This window comes from Pseudorasbora parva, chromosome 4 (genome assembly GCF_024679245.1).
Source record: "Pseudorasbora parva isolate DD20220531a chromosome 4, ASM2467924v1, whole genome shotgun sequence".
Classification (NCBI taxonomy): domain Eukaryota; kingdom Metazoa; phylum Chordata; class Actinopteri; order Cypriniformes; family Gobionidae; genus Pseudorasbora; species Pseudorasbora parva.
This window is the reverse complement of record NC_090175.1, coordinates 22054622-22076641: the sequence shown is the minus strand read 5'-3', so window position 1 is coordinate 22076641 and position 22020 is coordinate 22054622. Positions and strand designations below refer to the sequence as shown.

The following is a 22020-nucleotide window of genomic DNA, read 5'->3' as shown; positions in this document are numbered from 1 at the left end:
TTTGTTTTATTTTTTGGTGCAAAATTGCAGACTTATGCATAACAGATTTAAACAATTTAAAATGTGTAAAACGAATCTAGTTTTACTAGGTTTCTGTTATTCAGTGTAAACTACATTTTGTTGTTTGTTTTTTTTTTTTTGTTAACAAACTAAAACTGTGAGGGATAGGGAGACAATTAATGCTTCATAGTGAATAATGCAAAAAAGCATATATGGAGTATTTTGTTTATATATATATATATATATATATATATATATATATATATATATATATATATATATATATATATATATATATATATATATATATATATATATATATGTATATATATATATATATATATATATATATATATATATATATATATATATATATATATATATATATATATATATATATATATATATATATATATATGTGTGTGTGTGTGACAAAAATCTTTAGACTGCCCCTCACAGCCTTGTTTTCATCTGTGAAAACAATGGTCCACCTCAAGTAATCTGGAATATTTATTATTATACTAAGTTGCATGAAATGGAGAAATTTTATGAACAACAGTTAATTCTGTGCACATTTGCCGAGTTCAGCGCATTCTAATTCTTTGTTGGCTTGAGTTAATAATAATTTAAAATAATAATTTATAGAGCATGCATCGAATATAATTGATTGTGTGATGCGAATGTATTGTTTTATTTAAATTTTATTTTATTATTAATATTTGTTATTCGAATATACTGTATGTTACTACTTGCTTGGATCACATTTACTGTCAAAGAGAATTATTACTATTTGTCAATTTTGTTAATTTTGTCACAACTATTTGTGTATTATTTTGTTTATTATATATATATATATATATATATATATATATATATATATATATATATATATATATATATATATATATATATGCCTCTAGAATGGTAATATGATGCTCGTTCATAGAACTATTTAATCATGCATTCAAATTGAATTACAAGCTAAATTCTCCATCTTTCAGTAATGGTTGTGATTTAATTTTTGCAGGAGTGTTTTATAGTCACTAATCCTCTTTTGCAAAGGTAAACCATCCATGTTCAAAATATACCACAGCATTCAGCAAAAGCCCTAGATTGCACCGACCCTTGTACTTTGGTTCTTCTGGGTGTCAGCAAAATTAATAATTCATATCTTTTACAGAGTAACTCTGAAATTAATCCTGACTGAAACTTGAGGAGAAGACCTGATTACATTAATTTAGCTCGGCACATGTAAGCCAGGCTTCTAAAACCCTTTAGTGCTGGCATGTGACACAAGAATTACAAGTAACTTTCTAAATAAATGAAGGGTGTGTTTTACTTATTAAAGCTAAAACTATTTGTTTTGTTCTGCCTGAGTTACAAATAGGATGTGGCCTCTGTGGCCAAACAGTAAAGGCATCTTTAAAATGTGTGAAACTGTAAATGAAAGAAACATTTTCCACGGCTAATACTAAAATAGAAACCTGTCATAGAAACAAGGATGCAGTGAATTTGCGAGAGTTAGGTAGAGGGTAATTGAGTGCTCTCCTGCCTGCATGAAGTGTGGGGCTGAGGATCTCTTCAGGTGTTTTTAACCGAGACGCACACCACTCTGGGTTAAGCCAGGTCAGGCACCAAAACTTGCTAAAATTGCAGCTGCTGCTCCTTTCACTCAAAGTCTTTTGTGGTTACTAAGCTTCACAGGACTTCGTGGAAATATTTCAACTTCACCAATGTAGGTGCTAGGAGCAGGTGGACGAGGTCAGGGGGGCATCAGAGGTTTGCTTCAGTGGCAATGCCAATTTTAACTTACAAGGCTGTCTGTGCACTCTTCATTCATCTTCAGGATAGAGGCACCTTGTTTTTGAGTTGTTTTTCATTACATTCGTACAATGTGTTCATATGAGAAGCCATGATTCCTTTAATCTAATAAATAATTTCTCAAATCAGTATAAATCAATAGTGCATGACTATTTTTATTTTGACGCCATGCAGCGTATTAAAACATACAGTCGGCATGTCATTGTTGGAAATAAACACAGACAAGGTTCAGGGTCGCTGATGGGAAGCAAGTTCGCTGCTCTTATCCTAATGCAGTCTCTTTTTTCATAATTCAAATCAGATCAATATTTCATTTCCCCTTATTTATTTTGTAAGTCGCAGTCTGACGACCATTGTGGTGAAATACACCTCTTCAGGATGATATTACCTTATTGAGGTTTATTTTGCAATATACATATGCTGAATTGGAAGGGTTGAGGGATAGATTGGTGCATGGTTATGGCACTGCTGTTTTAATGCACACCTGCAATGGCTTCACAAATGTGACTGAATTGGCAACTGTTCAGAGGCCTTGAAACCACTGTTAAATGTCATAAAACTTTTCAAAATGAAAACTATATTCGAAGAGAAGTTGAATCTCATTAGACGCATGGCTGCCTGTCAGTGGTGTACTGTAAAAAATATTAAAATACCCCCGTCTAAAAATAATAATAATAATGTTGAAATGAAATAATAACCTTATAACTGGTTAACTGTAAGCTAAATTGCCTTAAACATTACCCAAAATTATATTAAAAGACGACATGCCGTATTTTTATTGTGAAATACTGAAAACTTTTTTTTTTCAGAAGTAAATAGGCCTAGCCTAATGTGAAATGCCTTTTTTTTTTTTACAAAGAAATAAATATTTAGCAAAATATGTATTATTTTACTTTATATGTTATTACAATTTTTGCATAGGACGTTATTAAATAAGGTAAAGTATATTTTAGTTAATGTTTCATTATTAAAGTTCATTATTTTGGATTCAAATAATGATTCAGAAGTTAAAATACTGTCAATTAAAACAAAGAAATAATGACAATGTTTTAGTAAGCTAACAGAACATAAAAGCATTGTCAGGTATGCCACTGAAATGCCACTTGATAATAGCCTACTTGTAACATCAACACCTTTTTTTTTTTTTTATACAGTAAAGTTCTGACAGCTGCCATTTTGTTTGCACCTTACATTTAAAAGAAGAAAAAAAAAGTAAATCTAACAGTTAATGCTATTTTTATTATACGTGCATTGAACTGTTTTGTGGTGTCACGTGGGGATGTTTTCGGTTATGGGATGTGTTAACTTTTAGCATGCAAAATAACAACACTTTCGCGCGTTGTGCTGTTCCTCGGCGAGAATGAACTTCGCATCCCGAATGAAAACGTAAAACAGAGCTAAACCCATGAACTGCTTTCAGTCGCTATCAGCCAGAGACGCGATGATGACGAGGAGCTTGTGAAAGTCATTCATCAGGGTTCAGCGTTAGTCATGGATGACCCTTCATTTATCATCGATCCTGTGCTGGATGCAGACACATATCGCACTGATTGGACGCAGCGGGGGGAGCAGTAGAGCTTCACATCCAGCGCCGAGCCAGATCCAGAGCTGAGGAAACACACTCCGGCGCGAATTATCTGTAGCCTACTCTCGCAGCGCTTTCAGGTAGACATGCACGCGCGGACTCCCGGCTTTGTTTGTAGCTCTGTGATGAAACAGCGGCTGGTCGTGTAACTCCGTGTCTCGGTGTATCCGGAAGGTGACGGCTTATATTCGGCAGATGCACACATGAGCGCTGGGCTCATCGATAACCCCCGAGCATTCTCCGCGTGCACAGTGCATTCAGAGAGGAGATAGAAACATCTTTCTGTCAACATCTGAGTGACTCGCGCTCTCCGGACTATCGTTTGGACGGGAGTTGAGCTGTTTGAAGCGAGTAAGGAGGACTTGTTTTGCAAGAAACATCTCTGTTTTGTCATTCTCGGAAGAAGTTGACCGTCGTTTAGAAGTTTTGTCAATGGGATGCTGAAACACATCGACAGCAGGTAAGACTCTCGATGGCATCAGCATGCACGAGCGCACTTGTAATGTAAACTAGGCTAAATACTTTTACCCTTACAGAGAATAAAACATGTCAAAGCAGGTAACATTTATTTTTATTTAAAAATATTTTAGTTTTGCTTAGTTATTAATTAAAGGAACATTGATATATATAGAGGATAAAAACATAAACAATAGCCTAAATTACTTTTAGTATTTAAAGATTAGTCAGCCGCACGTTAATGCAAATCACAGTAGGTGCACACAGGTTGTAAATGTGTTCACGTGAGGTGCGCGTTATCTTCACTTTCACCGTTGTATTAACTTAATCTGTTTGATTACTTCACTGCCCTTCAGTGAAATATTTAAAATGTTGGCTGTACAACAGAACAGCTTGAAATCGTGTCATAAAAATATCAGTTCTTAGCTGAACACTTTTGACCAGTTGCCTGTTGTTTGCATTATGACGTTCGAAACGTAGCCTAGTACAAGTGTATGATAAAGACCTTACATCAGTGAAAGCAATAAAACAATAAAGTTGTCCGTATATAAAAATATATATTAAAATACGTAGCATGCGATTGTCGTGCTGCAGCATCTTTAATTAAAAAAAAAAAAAAAAATCTTATTGTGTAAAATTACACAATTAAAAAAAATTATTATAAGTAGTTATATTGACATGGTTACAATAACCTATGTAAGCACTGTTATAATATCCCACTGCTCAGATTACATATGATGAAGTTGTGAGTGTTTCATACAAACCTGTTTTATCGGTGGGAAACTACAGCATCAACTTATTCACATTTACTGAAGGTGTAACACAGTTATATTATCTTTCAGTTGAGTTCTACTCTCATGTTTGCTTCAGCTTTATTCTCAGCCTGAATACTGTTTGATTAAAAATAAATGTATTTAAATGGTTAGCCGTCGCTCATGAACAACACAAATATTCTCTCATAACCAAGTTTTTGCATGTATGCAAGCATGAGACACTTTTTTTTTTTGTGATCTATGTGTGTATGTGAGAGTGTTCTGAGCAACTGTATCTCTTTTTATCTCTTATATTTTAGAGAGAAAATATAATATTCATTCAATTATTTGTTACTTACTTGTTAGACAAATAACAGTATTTGCTTTGCTGACTTTGCAACGTATTGCTTAAGACGGTGACTTTAATGGCAGTAAGCGTGTCTCCGAATCACTATAATGTCGATCCGATCTGTACATAATTGAGCCAAACCTCTAAAGCACATCAAGGAAGTGTAGACTACCCAGACTCTTATATTGTATTCAGAAAAGCAAGACGATAAAAAAGGTTATCAGTTATGTTTTACTTATGAACACATACCTGAAGATTGTGTATCGACAGATAAAGAAACAACAACACTATGTGCGCACACGCACACACGCACACACACACACACACACACACACACACACACACACACACACACACACACACACACACACACACACACACACACACACTGATTGAAAGGCAGAATGGTACTGAGGTATCACCATGTACTGTAATTGTGTTGAAAGCTGATACTGACGATAGTGATTGGTGAAAGATTCCTGGCCCATCCTGAATGATCTTTTTGTTTAAATGTTAGTGTACAATATCTTGCCCGCTAAAGTCAGTGAGTGAACAGAGCAAAGACATGGCCTCCCGATGAATCATGCTCCTGGACTGGCTCCTTATACTTTCATGAAAGATCATTTTCCATTTATTTTTTATTATTATTATCTGTGTTTAAAAAAAATTTTTTAGTCTCCTAGTTGTTTTGACTAGCTTAGGCCTTCAACTGAAGGTTTTGTTGTTGCGATTTATTTTTTTGTGGCTATATTTTAAGCACGACCTTCTGTTTTTTAGAAATCTCGTTCAGGTCAGTATGGTCAATTTGAAATTGTAATATGCGGCAGTTTGAGATGCGAACATGGATGTCTTTTACAAATTAGATATTGTTTTTACATATTTAGTTTAATTTCTTTACAGTTTATGTCTATTCCTTTTTGTGAACAGAGAAATATGATAGGCATATTTGCAAAGAGACAAATGTATGAAACGGGGAGAAATGTAGCTGTGTGTGTGTGTGCGTGCTTGTTTTTGTGAAATATCAGGACACAAATGTGTATAATGGCATGGGTATGACAGGTATGACAAGGAGAGGATGACATTTGAAGACATTACCCATGTCCCCACTTTTCAAAATGCTTATAAGTCATACAGGATGAGTTTTTTTGAGAATGTAAAAATGGAGAATGTTTCATGTGATGGGTAGGTTTAGGGCTTTATATGGTTTTTACAGTATAGAAACCATTATGCCTATGGAATTATCACGCATTTCACAAAAACAAACGTGCGTGTGTGTGTGTGTGTGTGTGTGTGTGTGTGTGTGTGTGTGTGTGTGTGTGTGAGTGTGAGTGTGTGTGTGTGTGTGTGTGTGTGTGTGTGTGTGTGTGTGTGTGTGTGTGTGTGTGTGTGTGTGTGAACATGCACATTCTTTGACTAATCTGAAGTGTAGCCGAAATCAATTTTTTATGTTGCCTTGAACTTGGCCTTTGTTCACTTGGGGGAAGAAACGGACAACAGAAAAACTTAAACTGATTTTATTATTTCACATTAAAGTTAGAGTGATTGATAGGAGCACTTTCAAACTCTGAAGTGTCATTTATATCTTGACAGAAACAGCTTCTTTCTTTTTTTTAAAGACCCGTGGCAGGCCACAGCGCGTGGGACGGAGAGTGTGCGCATGTTTGATCTCACATCAAATAAAAGAAGCAAGAGAGCACCATTTGTTACTGTAATGATGCTAATATTGTCACATATAGTGGCCCTCTTTTCCTCATGAAGGCCAGTACAGATGTTATTGGCTGGGGGTTGTCATGGTAATGGGATTCATAGAGGGAGGATTGATTGACAGAACCTGTCCAGTGTGGCCAGATGTTTTATCATCTCCTTGTTGCTTCTGCTGTCACACCTGCTTTAAAAGTCAGCATAGATTTAATTTCATTATTCAAAGCCCAATTAGTCAGTGTCTTCTTTTTAATCATTCATTCCCTGTCAATGGGAGGCATGACAGCTAATTGCAAAAACATTTATTTTCATGTAATTTCATTTTCAAGGCAATAGCACTCTAACGTGATTAATAATCGTCAGGAGCACAATTATCGAGAACAGATAAATAGGCATTGTTGGTTTGACATCGGTTTGTGTGTTCTTGTGTATGGATGGGACTATTCTTATCTCCACACTTCTTTCCTGATGGCATGGGACTGATTCACCAGCTTGTTAAATGTAGTGCATGAACAATTGGGAGCCGACGTGGCATAGCGTACACACACGAGCGCGCGCGCACGCATCGACGGGGCCTGAATGGCGTGTAACATTTGGAGTAGGCTCATTGCTGCCCAGCCATGCTTAAAGAAGGAGACACTGCCGTTTTTGCCGGAAACCCAACACCAGCTCAAAGCTCACTGACTTGAGAGCACATGCCAAAGGACAGCCGTAGAACCACGGGCCTCGTGCCTCTTACGACCCTCTGTTCTTTTGTGTGAGCGTGACATAGGTGCATCATAACGGATCCAGAGGAGAGGCTAGAGGGGTGAAAGCAAATCATGTTTGTGACTTGCGTGACCAGATGAAATGTTTTTCCGCGACCTATGCAAGGCTTAATTAAAACGTCACACGGCAGACGAGATGATGTCGCAGCTCGAATGTATTGATGTACCTCTGTTGTGCCTCTAATTGACATTTAGAGCAATGCACTTTCACTCGTTTGTTAACGGTAAAAGTGTTCTAATATTTCAGAGAAGAAAGGAATTGTCTGTGTTTAAGACCCATCCCCTTGACCTAGACTCTTTAATGCAAAGCCTTTTCTTTTAAGTCTGTCACTCTGATTTATGCTCAACTCCTCAATGCATTGAAAATGCGGAGAATACTTCAAATGGGATTATACACAGGCACACACACGGACGCACACTCTGGTTGGAATCCACTCTTTAGAGACTGCCAAAATAGTTTTTCAATGGTAAAACGGATTGCTAACTGTCTAATAATGCCATTACCGACAACAAAACAAATCCATTCTCATGGAAACTACCACAGAAGGCTGTTAGGCAGTGTGACATTACTGTACTGGACACCTTTTCTCATTGTTATCTCCTAAAAGACAACGTTGACTTGCCAGCAGAGTATTCAAAAGATGGTTGCTGCTTGTGTTTGCTGGGAATTTGGAGATTGGCATAGGTATTAGGCAAAAGGAGGTTTCAGTCGGTGTGTTTGTTTCAGAACAGCGGGACAATGAGGGAATCCATTTTTCCACATTCAGTGGGGTTTTGTGTCTGTGTGTCTTTAGGTCACTGTACTTGGCTGATCAGTTTATGTTTCAGAGGGGTGAAATCCTCTTGCAGCCTTCCAGAAAATCTTTTTTCTCCCCTCTTTTATAGCGGAGAGTGGCGAATGACCTCTCCCTGTGAGCCGCTATGAAAAATTCATGGTCTCCTCCCTCTTCGAGCCATTATGTCAACATCTAAAAATACTTTATTTCACACTGGCGCCTCTGTGATGGTCAATGATAAACAAACTGCAAAAACCACCAGATCGGGCATGGCAACACTTTCAGATTGGCAAATAAATAAATAAAAATTTCCAGTTGCATCAAAAAAGTTGGACGGATCTAGTGTGTTACATGCAAGCGTATGCTTTTTGGGTGAAATATGCAGTGTGACCAGTGCGGAAGACAAAGATTGTGTGAATTCTGTCGAGTGTGAAACAGGGAAATAACGGCAGCTTTAACGTTGGCTCCACCTCCAACCTTAAATCTGTTGTTTTTTCCCCCCTCCTTTTTGATAACAATATTTTTGCTATCTTGTGAAAAATTATATTTGATAACAGTTATTATAGAAGGGGGCTTAGTGTTGTTACACTGTGCTATAGGATTTGCTGCCGAGTGCCCTCTGCCAACTGTCGGATTGTCTCTGCCAAATAAATGTATGATAGTAAAGAAAAAATGAGTTGTCAATGGTAGTTTATTCATTGAAGGGGTTGAGTCTGTTGAAGGCTGTTTAGCAATTATTTAGAGGATAGTGGAGGGAGATATGAGGATAAGGATCAGAACATGACACAAGCTTGAGTCAAACCCAGATCCTGATGATTTTTTTGTTGTTGCTTTTTTTTTTTTTTTAAATGCTGAGTACCTGGCTCAACCTTCACATTGTCTTATAGCTCGTGTTGACATAAAATATGCTGTTACCACATTTTTACCATGACTAGTGACAAAAAACCCTGTGATTTTATTTAACTTTATTGATTGCGTATTATAGAACTTGTCTATGTTGACAGTTGATAGGAACGCTATATTCATTGTTCTTTTACATTATTTTACATTATTACAGCTGTTTCTTGGATATTGGTGTGTGTGTGTGTGTGTGTGTGTGTGTGTGTGTGTGTGTGTGTGTGTGTGTGTGTGTGTGTGTGTGTGTGTGTGTGTGTGTGCGCACGCGTGCGCGTGTGCACATGTGCGCACGTGTGTGTGTCAATTTATCAAATAAATGAACAATATAAAACTGGAAACCATGATGAATTTTTTGATGATACTTTGATTTTGTTCAAGTTGAGTTCAAGAAAACAACATTTATTTGAAAAATCTAAAATACTGCACTGTTTCTGTTGAACATTTGCTCATGTCTGTGTTCTTTTAAAGGTCTGTATAATTTTTAGTTTTATTTTTTTATACAAGGCTAGAAATTCATTCTAGACGCACTTGTCTTCCCCTGACTACATGCATGTTCTAGTCCTGTGCTCCCTTTAAATCTACCTGTGCATCCTTGTGGGGTGCTGAGTTTTGATTGGCTGACGGCATTCCTGCAGTCAGACACTTTTATAGAATAGGACAGGTCAGTCGTTTGTGTGTGTGAGTGTGTGTGTCCGTACCCTACGACACCTACCTTACGGCGCTTCACCTTTTAAGTTCTCATGCACTCCACTCCGCTGCAGCTGGCACAAGGTGAGGACTTCTCATCACAGGCAGTCTACTCCTTCAATGACCTCTTAAAATCCTGATTCATTGGACTCAAGAGACAGGTATGCTTTGTACTACTTCTTTGCAGTTTATCATTCTTATATGGCCTTTAATAATAATAAATATGTCATACATAGGCCGTCAAGATTTACTAATGTGAATGTTTTAAATGCTTTCATTACTGGGGAAGTAACTTCTTAATTTTTTTTGTTTTGTTTGTTTTTTGTGCGTGCTAAGTGATTATTTACCAGGCAATAAATGATTGAAAGGAAAATACATATTTGAGCAAGTCAGCGGTCATAGTTCACCAAGCGCCAGATGCTGTGATATTTTATACTTCATTGTTCCCATTTTCTTCTCATGTGTCCTCTGGTATCTTGTTTGGCATCCATATTTTATGAGAGTCGCAGTAAATAAAATGGAGGCCGCTGTGTATAAGTGTGTGAGGACGTTTGAGGGAGGGATGTAAACATGAACCGTGCTCTCCCATGGCAAAAGAGGGGTTCGCGCAAAGGTCTTTCTGGTTCTTGGTGAGGCCATCAGTCTTGTCTTTTGTCAGTGATACAGCCAGTCCAAACCCCCCCCCCGCAACTCCTTTTGGCTTTCTTGGAGAGGATTCAGCATTCCTACGGGTGCAGCTTTGTGCCCAGCATGGCCAGCCCCACGTAACCTTTTAAGTCCAGCTGCAGCGTTCCACGGCAGATATGTTCATTAAGGAGAGGAGCAAGGCTTTTGTCTCCCCCGTCAGCAGAGACTGTGAGCATGCTGGGTTTTTTTTTTTATTCAAATAACCGGCTATTTGATCTCACAGCGGCTCAGGTGCAAAGGTTGTGCCGATGTTAATGTTTTTGTTGTAATTGTTTTTTGCTTTACCAACAGCCATTTTAGGAGTTAAATTTTAGCAATTTAAAATAGAATAAAAATTGTTCTCACTTTTACTGCACAAATATCCCAACGTCTGGACCGTTTCGTTTGCAGATGCTGGAGAAATTGTTCTGGTGATATGTTGGCTGAAAGTGTTCAGCGCACTGTAATTTACCACTTTTTTTTTCTTTTTTACTTTTTAGCATTAGCTCTAGAAAGTGAAACAGAACAGACCTCTCGATAGCTTTCCTTGGATCAAGATCACGGAGGTGGAGAGGCCAGGATGAGGGATTCGTCTCTCTAATGGCTGTGATGAAATTTTTTGCCACTGTAATTTATGTGTGTTTCAACATAACTTTATGAGCACTTACTTTTGGAATGCAGTAACCCCCTTTTCCCATTAGTTTCAGCTTTACAGGAAGGCCCACTCAATATTGCTTTAAATACCATACGAAAACCACCAAATTATAGAATTATATTTTCCCCTAAGTGAGGAGGTAAAAGGGGCTGTCATATATAATTCATGTCGAATGATTTCTGTAAAAAAGGCGTTTGATTTAATGCGAAGAACATGAGAGGTTCACTGCTTGCACTGTATGCCACAGAACATGGCAGGTAGTGTCTCCGGCCAATCAGATCCTTTGCTTCTCCATAAGAGCGAGATAGCAGGAGGGGGTGAGAGACACATGAAAGACGTAATGAAGGTTAGTGAAATGGAGAGCAATACATCTTGCACATTGAGCTCGCTACTTGTTAAAGCGACAGGGCCTAACCAGAAAGGAATTTGCTTGATGGATGAATTTTACCCGTCTAATGGATACAAGCACTTGAAAAATGAAAACATCGATCCGTTCCCCAAGTTTTTCCATCCCTCTAATGAGAATGGGTGTTACGAAAGATTTTGAGAGGGTAGCAGGGACAGTCTTTTGCCCGATGATTCGGAGAACATGTATCTCGGGTTTCAGTCACAGCTGAACTACCGCTCTGCCTATTGTATATATTACAGGAGGAAGAGAGGACGCTCGATTTGTCTCCCTATTGATGTGCAAATTCAGAATGGGTTAGATATTTCCTCTGTCATTAAGCTGGAGTTTTCTTTGAACCCCGTTAGCCCCCATTCAAAGCGAAACAAAAAAATATATTTTTCTGCTTGTTGCTATGGACACAGGTTAGCTAACTTCAAAATGCAGTATTCTTGCTTTTGAATTTGTATGAAAATTTGAATTTGTGTTTTCGTTGTCACTAGATATGTGGCTCTCAACTGCTGGGTTGTGTCCCAAAAACGAACCCCATGTCTTTTTCCTCAGGCTCTCTAATAGCAGGAGAAAAACAGTCAAGTTTGGATAGCAAAATAAAAGCGGCTTATCAACTTTTAAAGTTAAATCAAAAACGCATCCTTTATTATTATTTATGTATTCTTTATTTTTGTGTTTGTCCATTGATCATGTCCATTCAATATATTGCATTTCTGAACAAATTCACCTGCCATTTTATAAACTGTATGACTAAAATTTAAGATTATGTAAGAATTTACAATATTGTGCATTTTCAGCAAATTATTTAGCAGATTTTCGGACCCATGCAGTTGTAACTTTCCTTCCATAAAAAAAAGAAGAAAAAAAAGAATATATATATATATATATATATATATATATATATATATATATATATATATATATATATATATATATATATATATATATATATATATATATATATATATCCTGTTCTTCACAATGGCTATTTATTGCAGAAGTCACAGCTCTTGCACTCCTGCCGTACATTCTCAAAGCGCTGTTTCTTTATCTGTCCTGATTGGGAGGCGATTGGCGGCGGTCACCGAGCAGACGGGGTGAGATCGTGAGACCATGATGATGATGGCGAGGGCGGAGAGACGTGAGATCCAGAGCTCGCCGGGTGTGTGAGCAGGCCGGGCTGAATGTCACACACCTCGCCCCCTCCACACACACTTGTGCGGTGCTCTCATGGCACACTGTTAATTAATCTGTAGCTTCCAGCCAGACGGGCCCAGCTCACGCAGCCAGCTGGGAGATGGTTTAGACCGGGCGTGCACTCCCTCTGATGGCTCACTCTGCTGGCACAGTCTGCCAGGTTACATCAGGTGTGTGTGGGTGTGAGCCCTGCTTGTGTGGGCGTAGGTGTGTGTGTGTGTGTGTGTGTGTGTGTGTGTGTGTGTGTGTGTGTGTGTGTGTGTGTGTGTGTGTGTGTGTGTGTGTGTGTGTGTGTGTGTGTGTGTGTGTGTGTGTGTCTGTGTGTGTGTGTGGGGGGGGGGGGGGGGGGTGTGAGAGAGAGAGAGTGTAAGAGGGGAAAAAAGAAAAGATTTACAGTGGGAGGAAAAAAACTTGCATTGATTTCCTGGACATTGTACAATGAATGCTCTAGTACCAAGGGAAAAATCCATTTCCTTTAAGGAAGAGGATGTTTCCTATATAAGGCATTTATGTTGCTTTCACCAAGGAAACAGAATGCAAACCTTGGAATGAATAGAATACTTTAGTTTCCACTTTGTTTATGATTTTACTCAAACAAACCGAGCTGGATGATCATGATTTGGTTTTTAACAAAAGTAGGAGACTGTGTGTGGTGTAGTGTTGGGACCACTTTTAAGGGGGGTTCAGTGTGACGGAAGCATTATTATTACATTTAGATGACTTGCAGTTTGTGCAGCTTGATCGTGGCTCAAAATTGGAAAAAAGTTATTTGATTCAGTCATTTGAACAGTTTTGTCCTGAATTCATACATATTTTTGCCATGGCGCAAATTTAACTTTGTCTCATCTAGCTTGTATGCATGTTAATCTGACTATCATTGACATCTGTATTGTATATTTGCTCCAAAAGACAGATGCAGATTTACATATTGTGTCAAGTTTGAAGCTCGTAGCTTGAGCTAGGTTTGGGTATCGTCAGAACCGGTGCCTAAATAATGCCTGAACCGGTCCATGCTGAAAAGAGCCTCAAAACGGATGGCACTGAAGAATGGCTTTTTTTAAAAACTTTTGATTAAAATATATCAAACAATTTATTAAAACTTTAAAGTATACTTTATATAAAGTATACTTTATTAGTGCACATATCACATTGGTGTCATCCGTCAGTTAAACAATGTTTAACCACCCACATTGGTGGGAAAAAGAATTTGAGGAGGTTCTGGTTCTCTCAGCACCGTCAAGCCATAACACACCAGCAACAGAGATAATTTCGTCTGCAGGGCTCAGTGACTGCTCAGCGCACTCCTCTGTCATTAATGACAGAGTCGCAGGCGAGTGAAGAGTGAAGGACAATGGGTACTACATTGAGGCAGTTGGATTGCAACGCATTTGCATGGCACTAAGTGCATCTCAATGTAATTAAGATGGACTACAGTAAAATGTGCATTAGACTCCAGTCAGATACATTTTATGAGCTGAAGACACTGATTGAAGCCACAAAGTAACAAAGCTCATATAACGACTGTGTGCGGCTCACATGCGGTTTGACAAGTTTTTTTTGACATGCCGATCTCAACTTCCCTTGAATGTCAGTTAGGTGTTTTCACACACAGGTTTAAGAGTCTTCTTGTCAATACTCCTGGTTTTATTTTACATTTGTGTAATGCCAGTAAATTTGACCCCATTGCTGTACATCAATGACTCGCAGAAGAAGAGTTAAACCACTTATTTTATTTTAATAAAGAAAAAATCTAGAAACAGAAATTCAAAGGTTTCCTTCAGTGTTCTGCCTGAGGCTCAAGGGCTTAACTGAAGCACAAAAAAGCAAAATATAAAAGAAATTAAAAATATTACACTTTTGTTTTTTCTGCACACGTTGTATTTTCTCCTGAAGCCCCAAGCTGTAAGTTTATAAAAATGACAATAACACATTTTTTTTTTTTTTTTTTTTTTTTTTTTTTTGGTAGTTAGCAGCATTGATCTAAGACAACTGAATTTGCTGAAATTGGAAACCACCGGGTGGTTATTTTAAAGAGGACACTGTTGCACAGAGTGGATTCTTTTTAGCTGTGTGGTTTGCACAATCTAGTGCCACAATGGGTGATTTGTAGCCATTGTTGTGTTTTCAGTCGTTGTCATTTCTTGTTTACCTCGTTAACCAGATGCTGCTTCACACACTTGGATGAGGGTGTTGTTGAAACACTCACTTAATATTTTACCTTTAACATGTATTATTGGGGCACCTTTTTCAACACCCACCTTCTCAGAGGAAAGGTTTAGAAAGACTGTGTCATGTGTTGTGAGATTTACATCTCTTCACGGAGCCTGTAACTGAAGAGCTTTCAACAGCCTTTCATCATTCCTGCCCCTCCAATGAGCTCGACTGGGTATCTCTCGTGCTCCCATTCCCTGAAATGGAGTCTTCTTTTCCCCACACAGATTTCCTGCACCTCTTTTCCTTTTTCTTTCTTTCTTACCGTTGACATGGCGACAGCTTCTAAGCTACAGGTGTCTGTGCTTGCCACAGTAATGGTGAAAATGGGCTCTTGTACTGAACAAGAGAAAATAACCACTTCACCAAGCAAGACAAAAAAAAAAAAAATCCTTCTAATAAAGCCAAGCTCAGGATTTAAAGATAGTGTTTGCATCTTTTATTTTACTGCTAGTGGCTATATTCATGTCACAGAGAGTATAAAAAAATAGAGAGAAACTGTTTCTGAGTATTCAGAAACCACTACGCCATACAACAGTTAAATCAGCATCTTATAACTATTAGCACACATTTTACTGCTTAATTTGAAACACAAACAACCCTCTCTCTTTTATGGTGTCTCTCTCTTCACAACTCCTTTGGTTAAAAACCACAAGCAGCATGATATGATATATGTTGTTGTCTTTTGTGCAGAAGAAGAGTCCCACAGCGCTCTAAAATATTGTTGACATCAACATTTCTGCATTTGTTCTCAATTTTTTTTTCTCCACCCTTCCCCCTTTCATTTCCCAAGTGGGCACATTGACATTTTGAACAAAATCAGGCCTGCCACTGAGGCTCCTACAGTAGTAATTAAGGGGAGGGTCTGTCATATCAGCGTTCTGATTCAGTCCTAAAAGTTACCACTTATCTTAATCTGTGGAAGCAAGACTTGCAAAGTACGCTCTTTTAAAGTAGTTACTTTGCGTACGTGTTATCTGCAGGCCTATCTGTTATGTTATCTGTTCATCTCTTGTAAAGCAAACATTCCCATTTATGCCAATTTAAAAACAGAAGCTCTGTTCCAAAACCTAGTGAGCTGCCTCACTGCCCTCTGCCTACTGCCTAGGCAGCATCCTGTCTTAAGTGACAGATTTAGAACACTCAACATAGGCATCCACAAATAGACTGGACTCACAATTGATTTCAAGAGTTTGATGGTAGAATTTTGCTAGTCTAACAGCCTTATACTGTAGCATGTAATCTAAAATCAAATAAAAAAATGAGTTTTAAATGTACACACTACTGTTCAAACGTTAAGTATTTTTTAAAAGACAGTATTACTTGAACTGAGCAAGGATACGCTCTCAAGTTGTTCCAAACCTGAATTAATTTCTTTCTTCTGCTGAACACAAAGGAAGATATTTGGAAGAATGTTTGTAACCAAGCAGATCTCAGCAGCCATTGAATATCATATACTATTTTTTCCCCCATTGTGATAGTCAATGACTGCCTATATCTGCTTGGTTACAAACATTCTTCCAAATATCTTCCTTTGTGTTTAGTTTAACAAATTAATGTATACAGGTTTGAAACAACATTATCGTGATTACATGATGACCTTCATTTTGGTGAACTATCCATTTAAATTCATAAGAAAATTAATTTAAAAAAAGTATCATTCATTAAAATTCATAAAAAATATTTTTAAAAATAGTAAAGACTTTTATATTTTTTATTTGAAATATGTATTTAAAATAAATAATGTTATTTTTAACTTTCTATTAAAAAAAATCCTGAATGGGTCATGGTTTCCAAAAATATTAAGCATCACAATGATAATAATAAGAAATGTTGCTTGAGCACAAAATCAGCATATTAGATGACACTGAAAACTGAAATGTCCGCTGAAAATTCTGTGTTGCTATCACAAAAATAAATTACATTTTAAAATGTATAAACGTTTAAAAGTTAATTTATTTTTATTTCAGAAACAGAAAACATTAATGTGTGTGTATAATGTTAATAATTGCAGTGTTAAATGATTTATGTATGTATTAATTACTTAATTAATCATTCATTTTATTTTGATGATAGTTTATTTATATAGTTTGTCATTCTTTGCATCTTGAATCCATTTATTGAACTTACCTTTTCCACAAATAACACATGATGCAGCCTTAGAATTTGACCAAACAAGATGCTTTAGTGGGCAGCATAATTAATTTGCTGACCTTTTGTAACAGTTGAGAGTACGCTTACTATCCTACTTAAATTGCTGCCTTTGAAGGCAGCTCAGCAGGCTTTGGAACAGTAAGAATGGGCCATACTGCTGAAACACTTATTTTGTATGAAATTCTCAGCATCTCAGAATATCTAAGCATAAGCATCTAAACATCACCTGTTGAATAGAGAGCACTGGTAATGCCGCTCGGACCTGTGGTTGTGTTTTCTAGTCTCGATTGACCTCTAGGTGAGTGACATGATTCTGCAACTGATTCTGCTTTTGTGAAATGTTTGTGCATTTTCATCAAGTAATCTGGCAGATTTGTAGCCTAGAAATCTAGACGCACCCTAGCGGCAGCAAATTTAATTTGCCCGCAAGTGTCGTCTAGGAACTCTCAATACCATTCTGAGCTGTGTTCCTCAAAATCTGGACGGCCCAATCACATCATGTATAGAGTCGGCGGGCGAGGCCATAATGACGACGGCCGAGTTGCGTTTGCGTGCTTCTAGTAAACACAGAAACTGGCGAACGGCGGCGGTCTTTTGAATCACCTCTGACCGCGACTCTGGAAGACTTGGAGTTAAGCTTTTCTCTGAGAAAAGAACAAAGAGCGGCACTGAAGTCATTCTTAAAAAGGGAAGATGTGTTCGGAGTTTAGCCGACCGGATACGGCGAATGTTTAATCAGTCAGCGAGCTCTGCTTCACCTTCGTTGCTCTGGTTGGTGTAGCGCTATCCTATCGCGTGCAGAGGGAGTTTGAAAGACAACCGTTTATCCCGCCCCTCGGATTGAGCCCTGCCTATGGTGAGTTTCCAGACCAAACATCTTGATGTGGGTCTGGCTTGTCAGGATAGCAGATTTGAGGACCTATGCTGAGATCGGATGCGATGGAACGGTTAGATTTTCACTCTGATAAGGTCATTATTTGCCCCCCTTCTTTCTTCTGTACACTTCCTGCTCATTCGCCATCCCTGCCAAGCCCCTCAAATAGATGTACTCCATTATCAAAATTCAATTTTTGCCTCCATCGCTGTGGTCCTTTTGTTGTGGTGCCTCCATCGCTTTGGCCGTTCAACCAATCCTCCTCTCTGCCTGTCTCATCAGCATCTGCTGTAGGAGGGCAAATAGTCTTAATTGTGTTTGGTGAGAAGCGACCACCGCATGACTAATGAGCCCTACAACCCCGCAGAGAAGCGACGCTGCAGCATCTCCAACCCTCTGATGACTTTCCACCACAGGAACTGCAGGGTGTAGGACATGCTGGTGGGTCAGCCATTCTGTGGTCGGGTAACTGTCTCGCTCTGTACTTAGGGTCTGATGAGTAAATGCGATTACAGAATGGAGGCTAAATTGACCCCCTCTACTTCATGATGGTTAAGAGGAAATGGAATGAGATTGTGTAGGTGTTTGTTCCTGCAGTTGATTCTGTCTTGCCTGGGATATCGGTTTACAACATCCACTTCCTGAAAAATCATTCACAACTCCCAAACCTTTTATACACTGAAGAAAGATTTATTATAAAGCTTTTTTATCTTTAATTAATTGTTCTCAAATTTAAGAATAGTGTGATTTAGAGCTAGAACTTTTTAAATTAAATACTCTCATCTGTATTTTTACACCATTATAAAATCTGTAATCAGTGATGAATGTAACAATGTCTATGTATGCCACACTGGCCAAAATTATGTTGTTTTTAATGCAGTGTTTTATACAGTGACCTGTCTCATTAAGTTAATAATAAAAATACATGACTGACACTAAACTTGAAAACTCACATTTGGTAATAAGACATTTCTTTGGACATCCAGTGCTGTAATATGTACAAGAAGTAGAAAAAGTATGCTGGCACAGGATTAGAGGCTTAAAACAAGGTGAAATAAAGAAATAGTCATTATAATTGATTTCTACATTCTCCCCACTAATTGTCAGTGTCACATCTATAATAAGCAAACAACTAAATAAAATAATTGCTGCATAAATGACTAACTTGTGTACAGTTTATACAATTATTTTGTCATAAGCATAATGTTTAGGTACTGAAATAAAGATATACCTAGATGTCAAAAAATTCATATTTCATTACATTTAAATTTGACATTTAATAAAGTATGATATATTTAAAGATTAATTTTCAAAATAAAAATGGCTGCTTATTTATTTGTTGAAAACATGACAGACAATAATGCAAAACTTATTAGACTCTGTTTATATTCTAGTGTCTCATCTGAGAGCAATAACTGTGTGCATAAACAATCCTTGCATCAGTTGGGAAAACAAGTGATGTGACTTAAATTAGAGTATGCCCTTCTTCGTTATTGTTATTGAATGATTATTAAGATTTTATTGCCACTGCATTTTAAGGCTCTTCTTTTACTGCAAATGGCACAGCTGATAGTTAGCATAACACATTCAGCATGTTTTTCAGTACTGTCCATGATCATTTGTTCAAGGGTATTTATCCAATCCTATTGAGAATAATGATCTAATTACTTTAATTTAATACGAGGGCTACAGTAAATGACGAAATGAAATATTCACATTATAAACTCTTCACAGGGCAGACGTTTGTCTCCCTCCTCTCAAGCTGTCTAACATAAATACCTTTTTGTGTGAATGGGATTTGACCTTCAACCCTAGACTTTATTGTAAAAATGGACAAAGCAGGGCAATTAGCTGAACACAGCACCGTCTTTCCCAGTGTCCTGAAGCATCCTGCCGCTGAAGTTCCATTAATTGCCTTCCTTTCTCAATCAGTTGTGTTGGCTTGATTGCAGAACAAACATGTTTACAATCTGGATCCATTGCACAATTCACAAAGTTTAAGCTCTCTGTTGCCGAAGCCTTTGCCTCTGGATGGAACCGCCAATGAGTACTTGCATCCCAATTCTCGTTTGTATAGCATCGCACAGAGGGTATTATTTACCTTTGGTCTGGCTGGAAACTCGAGGGAGAGTCCGCCCAAATGAGCTTGCAGCTTATAGACAGAGTTGTCCATCTGTTTAGACAGGAGGGGTAGAAATGATGTGATTTACAAGGTAAACTTAAAGGGGGTGTCCTCCATTCTCTTTGTGTGTATAACTAAATGATTTAGGTAAAGTTGCAAAAAATAAAATACAATTGTGTGTGTATATATACACTCACCTAAATGATTATTAGGAACACCTGTTCAATTTCTCATTAATGCAATTATCTAATCAACCAATCACATGTCAGTTGCTTCAATGCATTTAGGGGTGTGGTCCTGGTCAAGACAATCCTTCACCTTCGTTGCTCTGGTTGGTGTAGCGCTATCCTATCGCGTGCAGAGGGAGTTTGAAAGACAACCGTTTATCCCGCCCCTCGGATTGAGCCCTGCCTATGGTGAGTTTCCAGACCAAACATCTTGATGTGGGTCTGGCTTGTCAGGATACCTTTGGGGTGAATTAGAGCAGAGACTGCGAGCCAGGCCTTATCGTCCAACATCAGTGCCTGACCTCACAAATGCGCTTGAAGAATGGTCAAAAATTCCCATAAACACACTCTTAAACCTTGCGGAAAGCCTTCCCCGAAGAGTTGAAGCTGTTATAGCTGCAAAGGGTGAGCCAACTCAATGTTAAACCCTACTAATTAAGAATGGGATGTCATTCAAGTTCATGTGCATGTAAAGTCAGGTGTCCCAAAACTTTTGGCCATTTTTTTTATTTATTTTTATTTTGTAGTTACTCATATTAAGTCTTGCAGTCCAGTCTGGAATGAGAAATGTTTTTTTCTTCTCCAGCAATATTGTAGTATGTCGAACTTCAAAGCACACTGACCAGATTTACAGGAAGTGATAGCCGACTTCATCCCACTGTTGAGGAAGTGGAGGTGTCCCAGTGTTCATAACACACACACACACACACACACACACACACACACACACACACACACACACACACACACACACACATCTCAATGATAGGATGCTGCTGTCCTCACACAAGATGACCAGATGGTATCTTTAGTGTTGTTGTGTGGAGAGGAGAAATTGTGTAATTCTCTCTCTCTTGCTGGTTTTGCAACATTTGTTGTTTATTTCAGCTTGAGAAATGCTGCAAAAAATGTTGTGTTAGCTGAAAAAAACAGTTGTACCCAGACGTTTTGGGGTTGTTAATTGAGCGGGCCACCCAGTGCTTCCACTTCTGTTTAGTCTGTCAGAAGGAGTTTACTTCTTCAGCCTAAACAGCCACTGTGTTGCAAACGAAAACCTCCTCGTGGTTCTTTGGATTTGCAGGGGCCGACATTTTGTGTTGACAGAAGCCAGAAAGTAGATGTGCTTGTGTGGGAGAGAGAGATTAAAATCTCACAGCGTGTCCCCCACCACCCTTTAAAAAATAACCTCTTTTAAAATCATATCGTTTTTCCATTCTAATTCCATTATCCTATTTCACAAACAACTAGACCTATTTACTTTTATATTTTTGACTAATTCGTTTTTCTGCCAAGTCTTATTTTTGGAGCCTGCTTGGTTCGAACATGTTTCTGTTCCATTTATCCAGATATGCGTAAGAAAATACTAGCGGTAAATCTGCAATCTTTAATCTTATGTGGATTAAGGCAAGTAATTAAGTGCTATAATTGCACACTCTTGTTCGTTTAAACACTTGTTATTGAAATAATTGGCACTGGAGTCCCTCCAAAGCCCAGGGTTTCTGATGGAATGACACAGCGGGGGCACAGGAAGGAGTTTTACAGTTATTCATCCACAGAGATGTTGTCAGCCTTACAGCTTTGGTACAACATACACACACACAAAATTATGGTCAGGCAGGTTAAATCAGTGGAGGAGAGGGCAAAGAAAGATTTTAAAAGAAGTGGGAGGGAGGGCTACTGAATAAGGATGGCATGAATGCAGTGCAGAATAGGACTTTGCTGACAG

The 22020-nt window shown here is 38.1% G+C and overlaps 1 protein-coding gene across 1 annotated transcript in view; it reads left to right on the top strand.

Annotated features, from left to right (window-relative positions):
• Positions 1 to 3174: 3174 nt before the first annotated feature.
• Positions 3175 to 22020, top strand: part of tenm3 (teneurin transmembrane protein 3) — a 309711-nt gene continuing 290865 nt past the window's right edge. The window contains exon 1 of the mRNA XM_067442491.1: positions 3175 to 3866. The gene's annotated coding sequence lies outside the window, so the exon portion shown is untranslated. The remainder of the gene's footprint in view (positions 3867 to 22020) is intronic.